Raw genomic sequence first — 8,793 nt, 5'->3', positions numbered from 1 at the left:
TTCTCAAAAGAAGACATTTATGCAACCACAGATACATGAAAAAATGCTCATCATCACTGGCCATCAGAGAAATGCAAATCAAAACCACAATGAGATACCATTTCGCACCAGTTGGAATGGCGATCTTTAAAAAATCAGGAAACAACAGATGCTGGAGAGGATGTGGAGAAAAAGGAATGCTTTTACACTGTTGGTGGGAGTGTAAACCATTCAACCATTGTGGAAGATCGTGTGGTGATTCCTCAAGGATCTAGAATTAGAAATACAATTTGACCCAATGATCCCATTACTGGGTATATACCCAAAGGATTATAAATCATGCTGCTATAAAGACACACCCACATGTATGTTTATTGTGGCACTATTCACAATAGCAAAGACTTGGAACCAACCCAAACGTCCATCAATGATAGACTGGATAAAGAAAATGTGGCACAGATACACCATGGAATACTATGCAGCCATAAAAAAGGATGAGTTCATGTCCTTTGTAGGGACCTGGATGAAGCTGGAAACCATCATTCTGAGCAAACTTTCACAAGGACAGAAAACTGAACACCGCATGTTCTCACTCATAGATGAGAATTGAACAATGAGAACACTTGGGCACAGGGTGGGGAACATCATACAATGGGGCTTGTCATGGGGTGGGGAGCTGGGGGAGGGATAACATTAGGAGAAATATCTAATGTAAATGACGAGTTAATGAGTGTAGCACACCAATATGGCACATGTATACCTATGTAACAAACCTGCACATTGTGCACATGTACCCTAGAACTTAAATTAAATAAACAAACAAAAACAAACAAACAAACAAAAAACTAAGTTTCTCCCAAAGTTAGTTCAGCCTTTGCCCAGAAATGAACTAAGACAGCTTGGAGGTTAGAAGCAAGATGGCGTCGATTAGGTCAGGCCTCTGCAACTTTCATAATTTTCTGTTACAGTTTTTGCAAGGCGGTTTTATTCCTGAAGGTTGCCCTCTTTATTCTCTTAATGAGGTACTCCTCCAGCGGGATATTACAATTTATCAAGTCCTTCTTCTTACATCACCTCCCTGGAGGGTAGAAAGGCATCCACGGCAGTGTCCTTCCCCTTCCTGTTACTGAGGTTTCCTCTTCACAGAGTGGCTGCTGAACAGGGTATGCATAGAAGCAAACAATGGTGAAATGGTTCCTAACTGTCTGCAGAGAACCAGAGCCTTTAACATTCCTGGTTTGAGACAAAACATTCAGAGCCTCGCTGGTGAGTGTGGGTGATGCCGGCCTGAGAGAGCCTGGCTCCAACGAGGCTGTTCAGAGGCAGAGGCGGCTTGAGGACCCAGCAGCGCTCGCTGCTTTGTGTGCAGGGGGCCCCGTGACCCTGGTCCTGTGTCACGACAGCTGGTCACCCATCTGTCCCCTCTCAGTGCAACTGGGGACAGGATAACATGAAGGCCAAACCTAAGTGATTCTGTTTTCTTTTTTTTTCTTTTCTTTTCTTTTTCTTCCTTTTTTTTTTTCCCACTAGCTGCTGATGGTTGACAAAGGGATTAAAAGCAGAAAAGATTAGACCTCTCTTTCAACGCTAGCAGCAACAAATGTGGGGAAAAAAGGATATTTTATGGGAACTACAAATGGCTATCAGATAATTACACTCACTGAACTTGAACAATGAGCCTGCTCTGTTTACTCCGTACTCCTGAGTCGCTGTCTTTCTCATGCTTGTCCCGCATATGCACTATTTCCCTCTTAATAAAGTTTAATGTTTAGAGTTCAGGGAAGAGGTCAACACAAGCTATTTGAGAGTTCTATTATTTTTCTCTAAATAACTTTTTAATTTAAAATATTTTAATCTAATATTCTGTTTGGTAGCTAATGTTTTGGAGATGTTAAATACATTAATAAATATATAAATGTGTGTATGTTTGTGTATGTGTATATGTATAAACATGTATATGTGTTTATGTATACATATTTATATATATATATATTTAGCATACTCCTGAAAAAATTATGAGCTATATTAGAATAACCTCTTTGTAGGCAATCTATCCTCTCTGTCAAGTTTGACTAAAGTAATATGCTTTATTTTTTTTTATGAACATGCCTGGTAACCTAACTTTGAAGTAAGCAGGCGATAATGTGCTTCTGTGTCTACAGAAGATGCGTTACTAAGTCTTCCAGATAAATGGGGAGTTTCAAACGAAATATTTATGAAAATAGTTTTCATTTGAAAGAGCCAGTGCTGCAAAGATGGCTAGTCAGATTTATAATGACAACCCCAATGTCAAGCATGCAATTGTATTGTTATATTCCGTGTGCCAGTTTTTTATTGGGACAATACATGGTGATATAGTGAATGGCAGAGCTGGGCCTTACATTGCCTCACAGATCAATCATTTTGGCTGCACAGGACACTGAGGGTGAGAGGCCTGATGCCTTGCTCAAAGCTACGTAGTAAGTTTGTGGAAGCGTTAAAAGCAGGACCTAGAGCTTCTGCCTCCTAACTCACTGTTCCTTCCTGAATGATGAAAGTATTTCCCTGTTGCCGAGGAGAGGTCACTCATCGATGGACCTCCCTGAATCACCTCCTTAACCAGTGCTTTCCTTGTGGTGAGAAAAGTCGTGGGCTGGGTGGGAGCAAGGCAAGATTTCTGCGAGAATCTGTCTCTACAGTCCTTCTACAGGGCAGAAGACAGTATAATTTTATTATTATTTTCCAAGATTTTTAGTTCACCGGTTCTAAACCTGATGGTGTAGCTGTGACTCACATTTGGGTTCTATCCATGGTCCCTCTGCCCCACCTCCCTTTGCTTTTAGCACTGACACTCTCCCAGCTACAAATAAGGGAATGGTCTGAAGCTCTGACATTCCATTTCAGAGGTACGAAACCAGGCACACTCCCCCATTTTTTCCCTCCAAGGATCCTGGACAAATGAACATTCAGGACAACCCTGAAAGACATGAGGAGTCCCAGAAGTAGACCCTGAAACCCGAATGGAAAGTGCAAAGGGAACTGGCATGAACTGCGCACACAACCTTTGTCTTTCTCTGCTGAGCTGATTTCTTACCTCGATCTCAGTTGAGAAACGTTGAGGTGGGGGAGGTTGTTTGTGTGGACCTTTCTATTCCTTCTCACCCCTAATTAGCCTATGTTCCAAGATGGAGCCAGGATCTTCCCCTCTCCCGTCCACAATATGATGAGTCATCTGTCCCTCCCAGGCACTGCCCCAAAAGGGGAAGCCAGTCTGTGTCACCTCACCTTGTATGTGACTTAATTCTAACAGCTCCATCAGGTGTTCGGTCAAAAGAAAAAAAAAAGCACCTGTTGACCAGTGTCAGAATTACATGGATTATCCCCTTCCTCTCTCTTTGGGATCTTGTCAAATGCAAATCCTCTTTTGTTCATGATCTCCAAGAAGCAGATTTGAAGATGGAAGTAGATTTGAGAGACTGGGGTGGGGGACCTGGGAAGGATAAAGGGGAGAGGAGGAGAGAGGGAGCAGGAATATGTGGGGGACGATCCTCAGACTGAGAGCAGTTCTGACACCTGTGACAGAAGAGACAAAGTTGCAGGATGTGGTAGGAGGGGCCTCAGCCTCTGGCAAGCTCTACGAGCATTATGTCCATAATGCTGATGGCGAACCCTGGAGCCAAGTTTACCCATTAGAGGAAACCCAGCTGCAGGAATGGCATGGGGCTAGCACTTCTGCCTTGCTCAGTGACAGGCTGGGAGCAGCCCTGGGGAAAACGTAGCCTCCACATGAATGCCCCAGTGCATTTGAAGACAGAGCAGGTGGAGGGTTTTCCCCAGCCTCCCACCTTAAAGCACGTTTTCTTGAAGGGAGAGCTGAGCAAGGCACCTCATGGCTCCACATGTGTACCTGCTATCTTGATATTTTGCTAGCTCTACCCTAGAGCTTTGCCCAGGAAAATGAACAATTCAGCACCTCAAGAAGAAAATAGCATTAGCAGCACATGACGTAGGCATACTGGTAATACTTTCTATCTTTCATTTTTTGGCTGAGAAAATTATTGCTACTCCTGAAACAAGAATATTATATTTCTTTAACTCACTTATTGTACATTAGAAATAAAAGGAGGCTTTAGAATTGAGTTGGTTTATGTATGAGGAGATCTGATTTAATTTACACAGGCTTTCTCTCCTACCTCTTACCCACCATGTATTTCTTGATCTTTCTTCAGTTCATTCACCTAGAAACCAGACATGTGGGTGGTGTGGTAGGACTGCCTGGAGGAATTCCAGGATTGCCTTTACTCTGGCACAATTCTAGCAGAGGCTTATGTGTGAATTTGATATCCAATGGATCGTTCTGGGCCTCATCTAAATTCCAACAAATGATCTCGCCCCACAGAATGCCCCCAAACCGCGCTTACTTTATTGAGATAAACGGGGCTTATGTTTGTCCTATGTTCCAAATGCACATGACTCCATCCTTTGCCTGTTCTTCTCTTCTACAAAAATCTACCTTCATGTGATTCATGTCTGTGTTGCCCTGACTACAGCTCAGTTGGCTTAAGTGCTGTATTTTTTGAAATAGCTCAGAGCGTGTATGTTCTCCAAGTCCTTGGGTCTCCTACACTTGGCTGTAGAATGTTTTTCAAAGCTCAGCAACCTGATTCAAATTGCCTAGAAAGCTTTTAATAGTGGCTTGTTTCTCAGGCACACTGACACTGTGTTCAATAATCCGTGGAAAGCCCATTTTTTGCTTCTTTTTGGCACAGGATAACTGGAACAATCAGATCATGTACTTACTTGGCATCACATCAGAACAGATTTGCTTCTTAACCTAGAAAAGAAATAGGAATATCTCACTAATGGACTTGAAAGCTAGAACATGTGTTCATTTCCTACATCAGGTAGGTTTCTCATTGTTTATGTAAAACTCAAGGCATCTATCCATAGGCTACTAAGTTTCAGGATACAGACAAGTCATTACAAAAACCCCTACGCATTGCTCATCTGTATGCTTGTCTATTTTAGGCTAATATAGTGACTTCATTTTGAACTTTCTTTCATCATACTCCCACTTTTTCCTTATGATCTCTGGATAGTGCAAAAAACACTGAGTCTGTCCTGAGTTATTTTGCAATGTAAATTCCATAAGAGTTAAGGGCGGTGCTTCCTTTATCGCTGTTCCTTTCATACCACGAAGAAGATGTTTTACTGAGATCCAAAAAACATCATTATCTTTCCCAGGAGTGACTGTGGAGTGCAGAGCAATTCTACTCAGATATCTGGATAATAATAGCTAAACACATTTGTTAAGGGCTTATTATATCAATAATATACTAACAGGCACTGTTCTTACATTGGTAGACAGACATACACAGATATTTTTTATATAGATGTGTATGTATCTACACCTATATACAACTGATTCTCATCATTTGTAGTTTTTATGTTCCATAAAGTTGCAACAAACACTAAATTAGCAAATATTGAACTACTGCTCCTTTGGGAAATAACACAATTAGGTTCCTAAGAGCATCTGGTCACAACATTTTGATTAACCAATCAATTCATAATTGATTTTGTTTTAGTTATGTTTCTTATTTAATATATAATGTTGATTCACTAACGTTAAACTCAACAGTACTGTAACTCATGTCTGAATGATGTTTCTCTGACGCACATATTTTCTCCACAGGGATTCCATCATAGACTTCTCGCCTCTAGGAACACTAGACAAGACATGAGCACTGCACATTGCGGGGGGGCATTTTAGACATCAAAATCACCCACAAAAAGCACAGAAATGTGAAAACGTGGCATTATATATATAGAGAGAAAAGAGCCCTTGTTGGCAGCATGAGAGCTGAAACAAGAAGGCAGGACATCTACTTATCTGAGCTCACTGGGAAATGGGCGTCAGGCAGTTCTCAAATGTTTTGCAACATTGTGTGTATCTACAAATGATCACAAAAATGCCACAAGAATTGATTGATTAATTTGGAGGTTTGAAATAAATATTAGCAAGTAGGCAAAATTGCAAATATGGAATCTATAAATAATGGTAAGTGACTGTGTGTGTATAAGTACACACATATACACATGTCCAGAGGAGGGAGTATGTGGAGATACCTAATGCTGAGGCAGATAATACTGAAGCAGATAATACTGCTATCCCTATTTTATAAACAGAGGGATGGAAAAGTTAGGTATCTAGCTGAAAGCTATAAAGTCTTTAAACTTTATTAAAGTCTTTTAATAAAACTATAAAGTCTTTAAAGCTGGCCAAGTCTTTAAACCCAGGGATTTGAAATCCAGAGCACATTTACCTGATACTCAGTTAAGAGTTAACTGTTAGTTTTTGTTTTGTTTTTCTTTATTTTCTAAATAAACAAGTATTTATTGAAATACAACATGAAGGCAGGAAAGTACACACAGCCTAAGTGTACCAATGATGAATTTCATGAATTTCACTGAATGAAGAAGCCCAGGCAACCAGGACTGAGATCAAGAAACAGATCAGATACCCTTGGAGCCTCTTGGGGATGTCTCCCTGTCACCACCACCCCACCAAGGGCAACCACTGTCTTCACTTCTGAGTATTAGTTACTGTTTAAAATAAGATTCACACCTAGTGTCTCAACCTTGGTTTCTAATGCCATTCTTCAGTCAAAGGAACCAAGGCTCCTTGGAGAAATGGCTAGCTCTAAGACTGAAGCAGGAACGCCTAGGGCATCCTATAATGCCAGAAAACAAAGAAGTGCTAAGTACTAGTCACAACAGCAAAATCACAGAATCAACCTAAATGCCCATCAGTGGTATACTGGATAAAGAAAATGCGGTACATGTACACTGTGGAATATCACACAGCCATGAAAGAAGAACAAGATCATGTCCTTTGCAGCAACATGAATGGGGCTGGAAGCCATTATCCTAAGCGAACTAGCACAGGAACAGAAAATCAAACACTGCATGTTCTCACATACAAGTGACAGCTAAACATTGAGTACACATGGACACACAGAAGGGAACAACAGACACCGCGCCCTGCTTGAGGGTGGAGGGTGGGAGGAGGATGAGGATCGAAAAACTACCTACTGGGTACATGCTTATTACCTGGGGCTGAAATAATATGTACACCAGCTCCCCAAGACATGCAATTTATCTACAGAACCAACCTGCTCATGTACCCCTGAAACTAAAAGTTCTTTTTATAAGTGCTAAGATAAAAAAGAATCCACAATTATGGGCATGTCAAGAGGACAAAGGGGCCAACAGAACATTCTCCCAACGGCTAATGCTAGCACAATTTGAGCAAAAAGATAAATAAAATCTTTTGGATTATAACTCAAAATATAACATGAATACCCATGAGTCGATACTGACAGAAATAAATGATTGAAAAAATAAATAAATGGGGAAAAACAGACAAACCTCCAGTTCTGCCCTCAAGAAGGTGGAGAATAACTCTCCACTCATTAAGTGTGAGCAATGCATAGTGACTTTCTTCCAGAGAATACTGTTCTCCATTGCTGCCCCAAACCTGAAGGCAATCTACTCTTTACTGGCCTATCTTTAATGACTTGCCTATGGAGAAGAATTCAGGTATACTAGAAAAACATCGAACTAAGATTCACAAGACCTGAGTTATTGTCTTAATTCTGACACATACTATTGAGTTAGTCACAAATTCTGATCCTCTTTGCAAAATCGAGGAGAGAATCCTCTTTTGTCCTTGTAAGTTCTCATAATTGTGGTTATATGTACAGGCTCTCCAGGCTAAGCTCAAATACCAACACTGCCACTTACTAGTTCTAGGCTCCTAGATAACTAACTTGATCTCCTTCCACCTTAATATTCTCATTTATAAAGTAAATAGTAGTGCCTACATTCGTGAGTTTTTATGAGCATTAAGTTACACGATACATAAAATGTGTAGCATCTGATGTAGAAAACAACCAATATATTACTAGAAGCTAATAATACTAACAACAATAATAATATGCCTGCCCTTGGAAATCTACCCTGGTTCTGAGCATCATCTCCTTCAGACAAGTCTTGGCTTAACAGCAAATAGTTCTTCTATGATTTCTTATGCTTTTCTGGCTTCTCAATCCCCCATCTGTTGGGCACGCATTTTTCTTTAAATATATGGATACATTTCATTGACTGAGACTTGAGGTCCCACTGCCCTAGGATCATTTTTCTCCTAATCAGTACCTTTGCAAATCCCTACTCTGCTTCCCTATAACTCAGTTTTACAGTGTACTCAGAGAGCTTTCTCATGTTTCCTAATGCAGCATTCTTTTTGTTTGTCGGTTTGTTTGTTCTGTCGCCCAGGCTGGAGTGCAGTGGTGCGATCTCAGCTCACTGCAAGCTCCGCCTCCCAGGTTCACGCCATTCTCCTGCCTCAGCCTCCCGAGTAGCTGGGACTACAGGGGCTTGCCACCATGCCCAGCTAATTTTTAGTATTTTTTAGTAGAGACGGGGTTTCACTGTGTTAGCCAGGATGATCGTCATCTCCTGACCTCGTGATCCGCCCACCTCGGCCTCCCAAAGGGCTGGGATTCCAGGCGTGAGCCCCCGCGCCAGCCTAATGCAGCATTCTTAAGAAGCCCATTGTAGTGTCCAGTTGGGTCATAAACTCTGACTGGAGAAATTGTAGTTTCTTTGAGTACACAAATAACTCTATAAATAGAGTTCAGTCACACACATGGCAAACAGCTACATATAGATCTTTAACACTTCATATCTAGAAAGATACTGAAGAAAAATGTTGAACACACCCATTTCTCTACAAATAAAGCCAAGAGGAAATGGAATATCTCATTATGGCCC

The sequence above is a fragment of the Mandrillus leucophaeus genome, unplaced genomic scaffold (genome assembly GCF_000951045.1).
Source record: "Mandrillus leucophaeus isolate KB7577 unplaced genomic scaffold, Mleu.le_1.0 Scaffold430, whole genome shotgun sequence".
NCBI lineage: Eukaryota > Metazoa > Chordata > Mammalia > Primates > Cercopithecidae > Mandrillus > Mandrillus leucophaeus.
Note: the sequence above shows the minus strand (reverse complement) of the source record.